Below are 16,645 nucleotides of genomic sequence, written 5' to 3' on the forward strand. Positions count from 1 at the left end.
AAACAGAACAGTCTGTAGCAATCTGACTTAGACGAAAACTTCTAGAACTCCAAAAATTCTGAAAAAATAGGACGACCTGAGCAATTTGTATATTAATCTTCTGCAAAAAGAATCAGGGCAAAAACACTTTTGATATAAAATGAGAATTGGTTTCGTTAGCGCAAAGTTTCTGTCTTTTTCAGCAAGATCAAACAACTATCACCCAATAAGATCCTATCGGTTCTACTTGGCACAAATACTAATCTTTACCAAATAATAAAGCATATATTGCTTCTGCCCGCACACACGTTGTGACACTTTTGCAAAAAGGCCCTTCTCTTTTCTAGAAATTGTACCCGCAATCCCTCTTTAAGTAATATCTAAAAAATGATTCGATTTGACAAATTGACCCCTGGATTTATTAGAATTCAACCCGACCTCCTTTCCTCTATCTTATCCACACGCTCCCTCTCCAGCCGCGGCAGCGCAGGACTCACGCCTGGCCCTCGCCGACCCTCCGCCCCGCAGTGGTGCGCCCGAGCTTGGGCGCGCCGCCGCTGTGTCCGCGCTGGTCCTGGATCCTAGGCGCGGTCCTCCTCGACCTTCGATCCCCTCGCTTCAACGGCGGCGGCACCCCGTCCTTCCATTGATCGCCCGATTCCGGCCAACTCCGGCGCCTTCCTCGGGCTGCCGCTCACGGTAACGGATCCCCTCGCCGCCCCCTACCGATTCGCCCTGCAGCCAGCCTTCCTCGCCGCCCCGGCGAGCCCCTTGGCCACCGAGGAGATGAGTTGCACCGCCTGTGAGCACCCCTCCCGATTCATCTCTTTCCTCGCCAGCATCGGCCGCGCGAGCAGGAGCTCACCATCGGCCATGGATGCGGCCTAGAACTGCTGCCGCCCCTGCCCTGCCGTGCGCCGACGGCCATGGACTAGCCGCGCGAGTAGGAGCACGCCACGGCAGGCGCGCATGGATGCGGCCGAGAACTGCTGCCGCCCCTGAACTAAAGCCGCATGATGCTGCTGCCGCTGGGGCGTGCTGCTGCTCGCCTCTCCAGTCCGCCGGTGCCTCCCGCTCGGGTGGCGTCCCGGGCTGACGGTGAGGCACCGCATGCGTCCGAGCTGCTGCTTGCGTCGCCTCGCGACCGCTGCTGGACCCGAGGGAGCCGCCAGCTGCGCGCGTCCAGGGGAGCACCTGAGCAGCTCGCGTTCGAGCTGAGGGCTACGTGCGCGCGCGAGGGAGCAGCTACCCAGTGCAGCGGCATCAGCTAGCAACCTCTGAATTCAGTGTTGCAGAATTCTGGAGGCAACTACGTGTATATCCTGTTCATGAAAGCTTTCATTTGAAAGCTCATAAGGTCAATTTTGTTCCTTTTTCATTTTTGTTCTTTCATTTGAAAGCTCATATGGTCAATTTTGGAGGCAACTACATGTATATACTGTTGATGTTACATGTAAACAAATTATGGCAAGCAGCACAAGTTTCTTTGTTTGTAAATTAAGCAGTCTGGTAGATTTGGAAAGGAGGAACAGGGTACTGAACTTCTATATATCAGCATAAGGTACATCCCAATTAAGCAGATTTGTTTTTCTGTTCTAAACAGGGTACTGAACTTGATAATTTTACCTTTCTGTTCTAGATGTTTTCCTATGCCTTGAGGAGTTGCCGATGGATGATATGCAGAGGCTACCAAGTGGTAGCTCCAATCTTGCAATTGAAGGTCAGCAATGGGTGCTTCTCCTGGGACGGCTCACCTGAGATACCAACACTGAAGGATCTGAATTTTCAAGATCAGCAAGGCATGCGTGTTGCAGTCTATGGGATGATCGGCTCTGGAAAATCAAGTTTGCTCTTTTACAGTCTGTGGGATGACCGGCTCTCAGTGAGGTGCCAAAGCTATTAGGAGATGCCAAGACTTCCGGAACAATGGCATATGCCAGCCAGACAGTATGGATGCAGAGCGGCAAAAATTCAGGACAACATACTGTTTGACAAGGAGATGGAGAGTGAGAAGTATGGCAGGGTCCTTGTGTGGTGTTCGCTGAAGAAAGACTTGGAGATCAAAGTCATTTATGGTTGTGTGTGTTTCTATTGATGTGTTTGCCCTGTTTGTTCATTGCATATTCAGTTGTTCGAAAAAGGGGTGTCATTTGTGCCAGGTTAATCAACTAGGGAAAGTAACACTTGATCACAGGGTAATAAAGTTAGTAGGTGTATGTAAAGTTATGTAGCTTCGTCAAACATATGTGACGTTTTAGTTGTTGGTCAGTTATGTAGCTGCTCTCCAATGACCTTTTGAATTCAACATGTCATCAATCAAATATACAAGGAGGACACGTAACAAATCAGAAAGAAAGTAGCAAGTTGTTAAATCTGATTTGCTGCTTTCATTTTGTGGAACTCTATAGCTTGTGAAATATTCATGTGTTATATCTTGTACGCCTCTTGTGATTTTACCAATGGAGTTGGCTCTAGCTCTTGAAAAGATGGTGAATGAGAAGCTTCCCAACCTGCCCACTGTAAGTTTCTTCTTCATGCCTATTTACAAGGAAAATTACTTTAAAAGTATTTGTGTGTGTGTGTGTGTTTGGCCCACTGAATTCCTAATTATTTATCCGAACCAGTACATGCAAACGTCACACCATATCTAAAACATTCATCCCAAATTTAACAGGTAGCAACAAGGTGAAAAGATCCTTAGCTGAGCATCTTTGTTGAGCAACGGACATGAGGTAACGTGAGAAAAGAAAATTGGAAGGAAAAAGATATAATACTGGGGCTACAAAACCGTATTAGCAAAACCTGTTAACAGACGCTCTGTCTAGATGTATGTTATTTCTCTCTAAGTTAGTCAATGCTCGTCCACAGGCGCGTGGGGTATTAAGAGGAAATGGACTCTCTGGAGCTTTCTTACAGTGAGGACAGGATCCCCTCTTGCCCAAGGTTAAATTCCTCAACTATCTAGCCCCGTGATGCCAATGGTTCTCTTCCTTTCTTCTCTTCAAAATCTGTCAGCAGCAAGCTCTGTCTAAATGTATGGTACTTATCTAAGGGGATGTCACAGTATTTTTATTTTAAATACCTGTTATTATAGGTCCCTTGAGTGCTTAGCTGAAATTTGCTGGTTTACTAGCTCTCTGAAAGGGTATCACTGTAGAGCAACTATAGCATGCAACTGCTATAATTGTATATATAGTTTGTATTTATCACTAAGATGGGTCATCAAGATGTTCTGCATCAAAGGTGTTGGCAGTGCTACAGTTGAAAAAATAAGATGACTTTGTGGTGTTACTACTGCCTGAGAAGTAGCAACCTCCCACAAAAGGTATAACAAAGTCGTTACTATGGCAGAAAAAGTAGTACAGTAAAGCATGTACCAGATATACTGGGAGAAAATGCCACGTGATAAAAGAACGACTTCAAATGAATGCATATGTCTTGAAATGAACTTTTTATCATGTTGTGGTTGATTACTGGAACCATACTTAATTTGTTATCTGTTAGGCAGAATATATGATATTGACAGGATCTTTTTTGATGTGATACAGGAAGCAGGTAAATTTCTTTTGTCAATTGTCATACAATATTCTAACCTCCCGCCTGGCAGTACCATCTACAATGATGTTTTCACCTAGCTTGATCTTCTGCATTGCATATACTTCCAGTTTTTAATATGTATCCTGTGTATACTGATTGTTTCCCTCTATTGTGTGTAAGCCGCATTTTCTAATCGATCCTATTTAGTGTCGCAATTCGGGGACTTATTGGAGATATCATCCTATTGCCTACTATCAACATTAGAAGTCAAAAATGAGTAGAAATGTGAGGGGTGGTGCAAGGAGTATCCCTTGCAGGCTGCCCCCACGTCAAGTTCGATGAGGTTGGAGTTTTAAAGTTTTAAACTTTCCATTGCTCCGGCGTGGCTTTGTGACATGTGTGCATCGTGTGATGGTCGAGCTCATCGCCTTGGATTGAGCAATGTTCACGCCCATTGCAATATGGACACCATGCCACCATCAACAATGAGGACAAGAATGAATAATACTTTCACCCCGTTGCAACACACGGGCCCTTTTGCTAGTTATAACATAAAAAACACAATTATAACAGTAGCATAATTGCGCTAACACTCAAGAACAGAAAGCAAAAAGCAAAAATAAATTTTATTTATTGAGTTGCCTCCCAACAAGCGCTATAGTTTTACGCCCCTAGCTAGGCATAAGATCTTATTCATGCTCACATGAAAGATAATTATTGAAACACAAAGAGAGCATCATGAAACATGTGACAAACACATTTAAGTCTAACATACTTCCTATGCATAGAAATCTTATAGGAAAACAAATTTTCAAGACAAGAAATATCTAGCATACGCAAAGGAGAGGAATAAAACATTGACAATCTCGACATAACAAAAGGAAATTTAATGACATGAAAATTTCTACCACCATATTTTCCTCTATCATATATAATTATATGTGGGATCATATTCAAATTCAACAATAGAGCTATCATATAAAATTTTCACTTTATGATCCACATGCATGCAAAGTTGACACTCTTCCAAAATAGTGGGATTATCATCAAATAAAGTCATGACCTCTCCAAACCCACTTTCATAAAAAATTTCATAAGATTGAACACTCTCCAAATATGTGGGATTATTTTTAGCTAAAGTTGACACTCTTCCAAACCCACTTTCAATATTATCGCAAACATATTCATCATGAGGCTTGAATAAATTTTCAAGATCATAAGAAACATCATCACCCCAATCATGATCATTGCAATAAGTAGCGGACATGACAAAACAAGCATCCCCAAGCTTGGGGTTTTGCATATTATTAGCACAATTGACATTAATAGAATTTATCGTAAAATTATTGCAATCATGCTTTTCATTCAAGGAGCTATCATTAATCACTTCATAAATTTCTTCATCACAATTTTCAGATTCACGAATCTCAAGCAAAACTTCATAAAGATAATCTACTTCACTCAAATCACTAGCAATTGGTTCATAATAATTGGATCTCTTAAAAAGATTAGCAAGTGGATGAGGATCCATATCAACAGATTTTTAACAAGCAAAGATGCAAGCAAATAGAAGGCACACGGTAACACAAGTAAACATGAGATCTGACGAGAAAACGGCGAACAAAAAGAATGCGAATAAACGGAAATTTTTTGTGAAGTGGGGGAGAGGAAAACGAGAGGCAAATGGCAGATAATGTAAATTGCGAGGAGATGAGATTTGTGATTAGGAACCATGTATATGTTGAAGATCCTCCCCGACAACGGCGCCAGAAATTCCTTTTGATGTCGCTTGAAGCTACGTCGGTATTTCCCCAAAGAGGAAGGGATGATGCAGCACAACGGTGGTAGGTATTTCCCTCAGATATGAAACCAAGGTTATTGAACCAGTAGGAGAACCAAGCAACACAACGTAAACAGCCGCTGCACACAGATAACAAATCCTCGCAACCCGACGTGTTAAAGGGGTTGTCAATCCCTTCCGGGGTACGACGCCTCAAGATAGGCAAACGGACGTGAGATAAATTTGTAGTAAATTGGTAGATATATCGCAAATAAAATAAATAGAAATAAAACGCAGCAAGGTATTTTTTTATATTTTTGGATTAATAGATCTGAAAATAAATGCAAGAGAAAAGTAGATCGCAAAGGCAAATATATGAGAAAGAAGACCCGGGGGCCGTAGGTTTCACTAGTGGCTTCTCTCGAGAAAAATAGCAAACGATGGGTGAACAAATTACTGTTGGGTAATTGACAAAACTTCGAATAATTATGACGATATCCAGGCAATGATCATTATATAGGCATCACGTCCAAGATTAGTAGACCGACTCCTGCCTGCATCTACTACTATTACTCCACACATCGACCGCTATCCAGCATGCATTTAGTGTATTAAGTTCATGGAGAAATGGAGTAATGCAATAAGAACGATGACATGATGTAGACAATATCTATCTATATAGAGATAGACCCCATCGTTTTATCCTTAGTAGCAACGATACATACATGTCGTTGCCCTTTCTGTCACTGGGATCAAGCACCGTAAGATCGAACCCACTGCAAAGCACCTCTTCCCATTGCAAGATAAATAGATCAAGTTGGCCAAACAAAACCCAAATATCGGAGAAAAATATGAGGCTATAAGCAATACGCATAAAAGAGATCAAAGAAACTCAAATACTTTCATGGATATAAAAAGATAGATCTGATCATAAACTCAAGTTCACCGATCCCAACAAACACACCGCAAAAGAGTTACATCATATGGATCTCCAAGAGACCATTGTATTGAGAATCCAGTGAGAGAGAGAAAGCCATCTAGCTACTAACTACGGACCCGAAGGTCTACAAAGAACTCCTCATGCATCATCGGAGAGGCACCAATGGAGGTGGTGAACCCCATCCGAGATGGTGTCTAGATTGGATCTGGTGGTTCTGGACTCTGCGACGGCTGGATGAATATTTCGTCGACTCCCCTAGGGTTTCTGGAATATTGGGATATTTATAGCGCGAAGAGGTGGTCCGGGGGGCACCCGAGGTGGGCACAACGCACCAGGGCATGCCTGGGCCTCCTGGCGCACCCTGGTGGGTTGTGCCCCCTCGGGGCACCCCCAGGTGCAGCCAGGGCCCCGCGTGTTCCTTCTGGCCCATAAAAATTCTCCATAAAGTTTCGGGGCATTTGGACTCCGTCTGATATTGATTTTCTGCGATGTAAAAAACATGGAAAAAAACAGCAACTGGCACTTGGCACTATGTCAATAGGTTAGTACCAAAAAATGATATAAATGACTAGAAAATGATTATAAAACATTCAAGATTGATAATATAAAAGCATGGAACAATCAAAATTATAGAGACGTTGGAGACGTATCAGTGTGATCATTGGTCATTGCCATGAATGATGTCATAACTATGTGCTTTTCTATCAATTGCCCAATAGTAATTTGTTTACCCACCGTATGCTAAATTTTTGAGAGAGAAGCCTCTAGTGAAAACTATGGCCCCCCGAGTCTACTTTAGTCATATTATAAAAACTAAAAGTACCTTGCTGCAATTTTACTCTTTTTATTTTACTTTTCTTTTTATCTATCTATCACTATCCGAATTAATCCTTGCAAGTAATGAGTTCAAGGGGATCGACAACCCTCTTACCGCCTTGGGGTGCAAGTATTTGCTTTTGTGTGTGTAGGTTCTGAAGACAAGAATTTGCGTGGTTCTCCTATTGGTTAGATAACCTTGGTTCTCATCGAGGGAAATAATTATCTCTACTATACTACTCCACCTCCCCTCTTTGGGGAAAATGCCAACGCAGCTTACAAGTAGCAGAAAGAATTTCTGGCGTTGTTGCCAGGGAGACATCGCCAAATTCTTACCAGGTTCCCGCATACAAACTATCATCTACTTGCTCTAATTTTTATTCGACTTTTTTGATTTTGCCTTTTGATTTGCCTCCATTTTTCATCTCCCTCCACTTCTCTAAAAATTGAAGACACAAAAATATTTTACTTTGTTAGTTTGCTTGTTTGTTTGCTTGCTTGTCACTATGTCTCAACAGAACACTAAGTTGTGTGACTCTTCAAATACTAATAATAATGATTTTATTAGTACTCCAATTGCTCCTCCCGCCACTAGTGTGGAGTCGTACGATATTAATGCTGTATTGCTAAATCTTGTTATGAAAAAATAATTTTCTGGAAATCCTAATGAAGATTGCATCCCATCTTAGTAACTTCGTTGAATTATGTGATATGCAAAAGAAAAAAAAGATGTGGATAATGATATTATTAATTTGAAATTATTTCCTTTCTCGCTAAGAGATCGTGCTAAAGCTTGGTTTTCATCCTTGCCTCAAATAGTATTGATTCATGGGATAAGTGTAAGGATGCTTTTATTGCCAAGTATTTTGCTCCCGCTAAGATTATTTCTCTTAGAAATCAAATTACGAACTTTAAGCAACTTGAGCATGAACATGTTGCACAATCTTGGGAAAGAATGAAATTAATGATTAGAAATTGTCCCACTCATGGTTTAAGCTTATGGATGATAATACAAAACTTTTATGCGGGACTAAACTTGTGTCGAGAAATCTTCTAGACTCTGCTGTAGGTGGTACTTTTATGGAAATCACATTGGGAGAAGCTACAAAACTACTTGATAATATAATGACAAATTATTCTCAATGGCACACCGAACGAGCTCCAACTGGTAAGAAGGTAAACTCTGTCGAAGAAATTGCTACTTTGAGTGATAAAATGGATGCTCTTATGAAAATGCTTGCTAGTAAAAATTCTCATGTTGATCCCAATGATGTGCAAGTATCTACTTATATTGAGAAAAATAATGAGGCTATTGATGTGAATTTTGTCTCTAGAAATAATTCAACAACAATGCTTATAGAGGTAATTTCAATCCTAGACCGTATCCTGGTAATTCCTCTAATAATTATGGTAATTCCTATGGAAATTCTTACAATAATAATAATAATAGGATACCTACTGATCTTGAGAACCACATTAAATAATTTATAGTCCTCAAAAGATTTTCAATGCTATGGTAGAAGAAAAACTACATAAAGTTGATGATATGGCTAGAAACATGGATAGAATTGCTCATGATTCGGACACTCTTAAAATTAATTTTTTGCCACCTAAGTATGATATTAATGAGTCAATAAACACTGGTACAACGAGCTGCTATACAAACAATTTTTAACCCCTTTTCGCGGTGGGGTTTTAAACCATCGCCTTGCCTGTGTGTGATGGGGGGGGGGTCCTTCCCACACGACCCAAAAACCGTCGGGGACAGGGAGCCATGATGCAGACATGTTGCCAAATCTAATCGTATGCGATGCAGCAACATATCGCACACACCACATTCTAGCACATGTGTGGGATTGGTGATCAAACGTTTCTAATTAGACAGTGAAACCAAATGGTGTTTCATATTGGACCATTTGCGAAATAGTACCTAAGGCACACGGGCCATCATCGGAACTGTGTGTGATATGTGCCCCATCACACACGAGTATTCTATGGCAATCGTTTGCCATGCATGACACCATCACACATGTTTCCTGAACAATTACCGTGTGTAATAATGTGCTATCACAAATGGTCCAGGAGCCCCTTCACACACATACAAGTGCTGCAAATCGTGTGCGATTTGTTGTGTATCACCGACGGTTGCGGTATGAGTGACATGTGCTTTCCGTTCTGGATCGCACATGTTTCCTGAACAATTTACGAGTGGGATTGCATTTTGCATTGGGAACGATTTACTATAAGCTCTCATGTGTGGTAATGTGCTATCACAAACGGTTCAGGAGCCCCTACGCACACATAGAAGTGCTGCAAATTGTCTGCAATTTGTTGTGTATCACTAACGTTCTGCTATGATTGACGTGTGCTTTCCGTTCTGGATCGCACACACTCATTTAGTTGAACCATGTGGGCATCAATGGCCAGGTTGAAGCAAAAATATTGCATTTGAATCGCCATGCAGAAAGAAAATTCACCACAATATGCAATTGAACAAATAGTGTCCATAGGAAGAACATTCATCAGAATTTGCAACAATATGCAATTGAATAAATGGTAGCTAAATTCCAATGATTTGTCGACATATGCAGTACATAATTATCATAGTGTACAAAATACTAAGACCTCATGACATGGAAAACAATGCATCCATGCATATATGTTTAGCGGCTAACTCTTACTCATTGTTTGAGGAGAAGCCATGCTGAAATCTTCATTATCACCAGTGGGCTTGATGTAGTGATTCAAGAAGAAGTTGCTGATAAATGTCCTAACCATCAACAATTCATCAGCGGGGAGCGGTTCAGGGGTCATCGGTTTAAAGATGAGCTGCATGATTTTTAAGATCAGAATGTGCCATATGAGTGGAGTAGAAGATATGAATTAAGATAGACTTACTAGTACTAATCCGCAAGCATCTTCACAACAATCAGCAGATTTGCAGATGGACATCATGTGTCTGCAAACATAGTATCCACAAAGGTTGGTCCCTGCTTGTTGCTGAGGACACTTGAATTTTTTGTACAGAATCAGTCATGTATTTCCCTTGTTAAGAACAACCTAACCGGTGTATGGTATTTTTTTACTTGGACAGAAATAGAAAGAGGTTTATTTAGAAACCTGAACATTTGACTTGCGTAAGAAAAGGTATTTGAAAACTATTGGATGCATTTTCCAAAAATAGCGGATTTCGGTGTCTTACCGGAGAAACGATCTCGTGCTGCAGAGGTAGTTCCCTCTTGATTAGGGTCCCTGGTTTAGTTTTGCATAATGCTAGCACACTGTAAATGAAGATGGATTTTCACATACTCAATTCTTGAACCAGATATGAATGCAAATTCGACATCATAGAATTCAATACGTATCCATGAATTCTACAGATTAAGAAAACCATGAACTTATGAACTATCTCAAAATATGAAAGACAATCAATATATGCGTGGTTGTTTATTTGACTTACCCTTCATGGTATGGCCAGAGAAATAATTCTGCATGGGATGTGATACGTCCATTTTGCATCATGTTTATCTACTGTTATTTATATTGTTTTTATGAATAATAATGCTTTTTGGAGTAATTCTAATGCCTTTTCTCTCATAAGATGCAAGGTACACACAAAGAGGGAGAATACCGGCAGCTGGAATTCTGGAACTGAAAAAGCTACGTGAGGCTAACTATTCCGCACAACTCCAAATGAGCTGAAACTTTACGGGGAATTTTTATGGAATATATAAGAAATATTGGAGCCAGTAAGTACCAGAGGGGGCCCACCAGGTGAGCACAACCCACCTGGGTGCGCCAGGGAGCCCAGGCGCGCCCTGGTGGGTTGTGTCCTCCTCGGCCCACCTCCGGTGCCCCTCTTATGGTATATAAGTCATTTTGACCTAGAAAATAAATAAATGGAGGACTTTCGGGACGAAGCGACGCCGTCTCGAGGTGGAACTTGGGCGGGAGCACTTTTGCCCTCCGGCGGGGGAACTTTCCTCCCGGAGGGGGAAATCATCGTCATCATCATCACCAACAACTCTCCCATCTCGGGGAGGGCTATCTCCATCAACATCTTCAACAACACCATCTCCTCCCAAACTCTAGTTCATCTCTTGTGTTCAATCTTTGTACCGGAACTATAGATTGGTACTTATGGGTGACTAGTAGTGTTGATTACATCTTGTAGTTGATTACTATATGGTTCATTCGGTGGAAGATTATATGTTCAGATCCAATATGCTATTTAATACCCCTCTGATCTTGAGCATGATTATTATTTGTGAGTAGTTACTTTTGTTCTTGAGGTCAAGAGAGAAATCTTGTTGCAAGTAATCATGTGAATTTTATATGTGCTTGATATATTGATGGTATGTATGTTGTGATTCCCTTAGTGGTGTCATGTGAACATCGACTACATGACACTTCACCATATTTGGGCCTAAGGGAATGCATTGTGGATTAGTTATTAGATGATGGGTTGTGAGAGTGACAGAAGCTTAAACCCTAATTTATGTGCTATTCCGTAAGGGACTGATTTAAATCCAAAAGTTTAATGCTATGGTTAGAATTTATTCTTAATACTTTTCTCGTGGTTTTGGATGCTTGCGAGAGGGTTAATCATAAGTAGGAGGTTTGTTCAAGTAAGAACAACACCTAAGCACCGGTCCACCCACATATCAAATTCAAAGTAGCGAACACAAATCAAACCAACATGATGAAAGTGACTAGATGAAATTCCAGTGTACCCTCAAGAACACTTTTCTTATCATAAGAGACCGTTTTGGCCTGTCCTTTGCCTCAAAAAGACTGGGCTACCTTGCTGCACTTTTTTTTACTATTATAGTTACTTGCTCGTTACAAATTATCTTGCTATCAAACTACTCGTTACTTATAATTTCAGTGCTTGCAGAGAATACCTTGCTGAAAACCACTTGTCATTTCCTTCTGCTCCTCGTTGGGTTCGACACTCTTACTTATCAAAAGGACTACGATTGATCCCCTATACTTATGGGTCATCAGGATGTGTTTTCGAAGATTCTGGCGACCTTGTTAATGGCCCACTCCCGTTCATCCTTATCACGTAATAATGTGCCATTTGCGAATGCAGGATCAATGAAATACACACGCTGACTTTTTCTTCTGTGCGTGATCAATCCCCTGAGAGGAATACAATACAATTAGCTTTGTATCGTTTAGAACCTTGTATGGAGAAGTTGATCAGAGTTTGTGAAGTACTTACAAAATTAGGCATTTAACAAGAGTGGCATCGAGCACGTTGAAGTTGAAGAAGAGATGTAAGTCCTCGACATGCACACTGATGGAACTCGGACCGTGACAGAAATTATCTCCGTCATAGTGGACTAGCAGAACCCCATGACCTTTTGACATTTGATCCATGCAATATTTATGTAACATGCGACAACTGGAACTACACTCCTCAGAGTATTCGACAACAAGAAATGGCTGATCATGGACGTAATTACGTGCTTGAAGTACGCCTGCTTTATTTTTAGCAAGCATCGTATTGAGTTCTTTATCGTCCATGATGTCAGAAACAATATTACTCTTCGATTCCAACAACTTTCTAGTAATTTGGTTCTGGGCGATGAGTGCTTCAAGTAAGTGGGTATCATTCTCATTCCTCCTCAGTCTCGAGGCCCGCTTCCTCGGGGTGCGGCATGTTTGCCCGCTTCCTTTCTGGTACTTGAAGCACTTCTGGTGCAAGGTCTGGATGGTTGAAAGGTGGACTGCCGAGCAGCAGACTACTGAGCAGACAATTTAGCTATGCCAGACTGCTGAGCTGGCGGTGCTGCTATGACGGCTTGCTGGGCTGTAGGAGCAGAGGCATCAGATTGCTGACCAGGCATTGAAGCTATTTCGGGTTTCTACGCAGGTGGTGCCAACTTGTCGGTGTGTTGACGAGGCTCTACCAACGTGTTCGTTTGCTGAGTAGGCAGTGCCGACGCATTGATATGCTGATCACGCGGCTGCGAACCGACGAACTGATGAGCAGTAGGTTCTGGACCTCCGTACTGCTTAGCAGGTGGTTCCGAAGCATCCGACTACTCAGCAGTCTATTCCACCAGGTTGGTCTGCTCAGCATGCGGTGCCGCTGAGTCTCCCCTACTCTTTAGTGGCCGGCATCTGGACCGGTGGTCCATCTTCAGCAGTTGTAGGCCTTGACACTGGCTGCTCAGGGGCGGACGATGACATGGCCTGTACATCACAAAGTCGGGCGGGCTGATCATAGATTGATGCATCAGCCGTCGGATTACGAGTATTAGGTTCCTTGGGGGAAGCACGCGAGAGCTGTTGTGGCAATGAGAGTCACTGGTTGAAGGGCAACATTGGTTGGTATTGGCGGGGCTTGAGGGATCTCATCCATGAAGTCTATTTCCTTTCGTGGCCACCGGATATGATGTAACAGTGTTTATCCCAAGGTCCTCTACTCATCAAAGACCCCTAGGGCGTTCTTTAGAGAAAATTCATTGAATCTAGGCTTTACTTTAGTCACGTAGCACTTCACAATGCCTGACTTCAATGGCACATTGTCCAACAAGAGGTTCCCTTCCAAGAAGGGGGGCAAACCCAGGCTGTTGCACATTATAACGTACCTTCATAATGTGTAAGCACGCCCCTCAGTCTGTAACGACCAAACCTCGAAGGATTTGAGTCTCTGTGCTTACCGTGCTAGTCCCTGGATCGAACACGCTAGCACACACAGTACAGATGAATACCAGAATAGCAAGTGCATCATTTATTACAACGTATGATCCAGAATGTATAAAATAAAACAATCGGCATAGCACATGGCTAGCTTTATTCAATCAAATAGCGAAAAGTAGCAGAAAATAATGATGAGTCCCATTATAGCCCACTGGCGATGCTGAGTGCAGACTCGCGACCCTAATAGTACCTTACTCTTCATCTGAATATCCTGCAACATGAGACGTTGCAGCCATATAGGTCAATACTTTGAATGTATTGGCAAGTTACGCAGTAGCAATAATAAAACAGACCTACATGTATATGCATAGTATAGCAAAAGGAAGGCTTGAGGGTTTATTTTTGCATAAAGCTGTTTTTGTCCTCATAACTACCAAATAGTCATATTTTAATTTAGTTCTTTTATTACTACAATTAAATACACAAGGTTGAGTTGGCAAAATCAACTCCAACCTACCCTTTATTAAGTTGCCCACAAATATTACTAAGTGCCACATCTGTCAAGATCATCCAACAACTGTAATGGCATAGTCGCTCAAATTTGCACATAACCGGGGGCATGGGTAATCATGATTAGTTTTTCATACTCTGCAGAGTTTTGCACACTTTACCCACTAGATTCAACCCGAAGATTAAGACGAAGTCTTTCAGAAGTAGTCACCTCCACCCACCGGCAGCCGGTACACCTACTCATACCTACATCTGCTAGCTTACCTGGGCGAGGATCCCACAACCTACTCAACTAAGCCAGAGCCCATTTAGCTAGTGGTTGCGCATGGAAGCTACTAGTCACTAAGTCCGCCTGATCTTTTTTAGCCTGGGCGGCCATCCACTTAGATTCAGAGGGTATAAACCATGATGTTCTTGAAACCACCCATCAATACCAATTCCGCCCATAGGTGAATTAAGTCCTTAATTACTACTAATTTTGTTATATATATAATCCTCACAAGCTCAATGAATACACGAACCACCCCCGTTTACAAAGCATAACAAACTACAACTACCACGATCTGCATTAACGGGAGATAGCTCAACAATATAGCAAAATAATATAGTAATCCTATACATGCATATATTCATAGTGTGATATGACTACATGCATAGAAAACAATAGGTAAAGGATGATCAACATGTACCTTGCCTTGGTTCTGGTTCAAAAAGTCACACTCCTGACAATAGTTCGTGTCGCACTCCGAACAATCTACACGTTTCACACAATCAACAAATCAAACACAGAAGTTCGAATAAAGCCAAAATAAAACCAACAACAAGAAAACCATTTTAAAATGCAACAATAGTAGCATAAAAGCATGCAGAAATCACCTAAATTGGGTATAGAGACTAAAAGATATACCTAGTTGAATTTTGGATGAAAATCTGTGAAAAACAAAACAAAAAGAAAACTTTGTTCTCTGAAATACTGTAGCGATCGCTGTAGCGTTTACTGCAGCGTCTGCCACGTGTCGCCACGTGATTGGCTGAAGAGTTCATGTGCGCGCGTGTGCTCACCAGCAACAGAGGACACGGCGGCGGTCTCGGGCGTCGATGGTGGCGCTTCTCCAGCGGGCCTCCGGCAAAGGTGAGGTGAGGTACAGGGGCGGCAGGTCTCGGCGGTGACGGAGGTGGTGTTAAACGGCGGCGTGGCTCCCTCTGTAGGCGACGACGGGCTCGTGAACGTGGTGCTCCGGCAGCGTCGGGTCTGCTCGGGAGGCTTGTTCCCGTGCTCTGTGGCAAAAAAAACCCGTCAATAAGATGCGAAAGTGGGACGGGTTCGAAAGGCACAAGCTGGAGCGACAGGGGCTACTAACGGCGATGAGCGCAAGCAACAAAGGCGGCGGCGGCTGAATTCCCCGGCGAGATCCAATTCGCCCAACAGGGGCGTGCAGACGATGGAAGGGACAGAAAGGGGTTGCGGTCGTGCCGGGCGAATCCTTACGCGTCCAAGGAGCCCTAGGGATGCACGGGGTCGGTTGGGTGCTCGTGGCGATCCGGCTCGGCCTCGGCTGTGCGTGCGGCGCGCTGCAGTCCGACTCGGGGAAGGAGACGAGCAGGGCCGCGGGCGGGTCCCCTAGTTAGCGGCTGGAGGTGAGCGAGCGGGATGGTGCGGTGCGGTGACACGTACTGGTTTAGTCGGATGGGCTGGGCCGTGGCTGTTGCGCGCTGGGCCGCGGGCTGGCTGGTGTTTTCTTTTTTTAAAACAAAACTACAGAAGCAAAATAACTAAAATGGAAACACCAGAATAAAAACGAAAAAAATAACTACTAATATAAACTACAGGAACACCAGTTCCTCATCTAATGCAATTTTGAAAAATAGTTTTTATGCAATAGGCCACACAAAACAGCAATAAAACAGTCAAATAAAATATTATGGAGACTAAGAAAAATACCAGACCATATCAGATGAACTGGAAATAATATTCTGGACATTATGAACATTTTTAAAATAGGGGAGAAGTCATGTTCTCTCAACTCCAATAAATTGCCTTTAGTTGCATAATGAAAAGAGTATTGCAGAAAAACAAATAATGCATGGAAAATATGACATGCATATGTATGATCTATTAACATCCTAATTTAGGAAAAAATAGGATGTTACAAACCTACCCCCCTTAAGATGAATCTCGCCCTCGAGATTCAGGCTGGCTAGCAAATAGGTGTGGGTGATCCTGCCTGAGATCTTCCTCTCGTTCCCAGGTGGCTTCCTCCTCTGTATGATGATCCCACTGAACCTTGCATAACTTAATTGTCTTGGTGCGAGTAACTCTCTCTGCTGTCTCTAGAATCTTAACAGGCTTCTCCTCATATGTCAAATCACTCTCCAACTGAATTGCCTCAAGTGGCACTGTGTCTCTCAATGGAACATCCATCATCTCC

The 16,645-nt window shown here is 42.5% G+C and overlaps 2 long non-coding RNA genes across 3 annotated transcripts; one reads left to right on the forward strand and one right to left on the reverse strand.

The window, feature by feature from the left end:
• Positions 1-419: 419 nt before the first annotated feature.
• On the forward strand, positions 420-3,709 carry LOC109740653 (uncharacterized). 2 transcript variants are annotated; one of them, XR_002227371.4, is made up of 4 exons: positions 420-1,540; positions 1,619-2,498; positions 2,654-2,711; positions 2,848-3,709. It is a non-coding gene; the product is annotated as an uncharacterized lncRNA (long non-coding RNA). The 2 variants fall into 2 exon arrangements; XR_002227370.4 differs by having other exon boundaries at positions 1,619-2,711.
• Positions 3,710-13,682: 9,973 nt separating this feature from the next.
• Positions 13,683-15,848, reverse strand: LOC120962511 (uncharacterized). Its single transcript, XR_005753263.1, has 4 exons — positions 15,578-15,848; positions 15,279-15,494; positions 14,906-14,970; positions 13,683-13,977 (listed from the first exon to the last, which is right to left on the reverse strand). It is a non-coding gene; the product is annotated as an uncharacterized lncRNA (long non-coding RNA).
• Between the last annotated feature and the right edge of the window lie 797 nt (positions 15,849-16,645).

Source organism: Aegilops tauschii, chromosome 4 (genome assembly GCF_002575655.3).
Source record: "Aegilops tauschii subsp. strangulata cultivar AL8/78 chromosome 4, Aet v6.0, whole genome shotgun sequence".
NCBI classification, from domain to species: Eukaryota; Viridiplantae; Streptophyta; class Magnoliopsida; order Poales; family Poaceae; genus Aegilops; species Aegilops tauschii.